At 52.8% G+C, this 485-nt stretch overlaps 1 long non-coding RNA gene across 1 annotated transcript; it reads right to left on the bottom strand.

Moving 5' to 3' along the window:
* Positions 1-4: 4 nt before the first annotated feature.
* LOC109364558 lies at positions 5-485 on the bottom strand. Its single transcript, XR_002110474.1, has 2 exons — positions 414-485; positions 5-76 (listed from the first exon to the last, which is right to left on the bottom strand). It is a non-coding gene; the product is annotated as an uncharacterized LOC109364558 (long non-coding RNA).

The following is a 485-nucleotide window of genomic DNA, read 5'->3' as shown; positions in this document are numbered from 1 at the left end:
TTTGCCCCCCACGGCTCCCCTTCACCTCCCGCCCACATGTCGAAGCTCCGCGCCGCCAGCAGCTCCCCGGTCACGCCTGCAATTAATTACCCGCAATTAATTAATCCGTCGCCTTAATTAATCAACCGCCTTCCTGGGGGGGTGCTGCAGGGGCGGCCGTTCAGCCACCGCCAGGGCAATTAATTAGCGAATTAATTAAGGAAAGCGATTAAGAGACCTTCGGTCTCCCGGAAAAGTTCATTAGTGGAAAACTAATTAAGGGCACTCGTTGACTCCTAGCGACAATTAATTAATCAGTTAATTAGCAATTAAAGCCACTCGTTGCCTCCTAAAAAACAATCAGCTAATTAGTCAATCGGTGGAGAAGCAATTAAGGGGCGCTCATTGACTCCCGGGGGCAATTAATAACGCACCGTTAACGAGCGCCACGTTCAGCCCCCGCCCCACGTTGTTCTGCGCGCTGCTCATCAGCCTGGGGGGGGGAG

The sequence above is a fragment of the Meleagris gallopavo genome, unplaced genomic scaffold, assembly GCF_000146605.3.
Source record: "Meleagris gallopavo isolate NT-WF06-2002-E0010 breed Aviagen turkey brand Nicholas breeding stock unplaced genomic scaffold, Turkey_5.1 ChrUn_random_7180001869856, whole genome shotgun sequence".
NCBI lineage: Eukaryota > Metazoa > Chordata > Aves > Galliformes > Phasianidae > Meleagris > Meleagris gallopavo.
The sequence above is the reverse complement of the archived record's forward strand: the minus strand, read 5'-3'. Positions and strand labels throughout refer to the sequence as shown.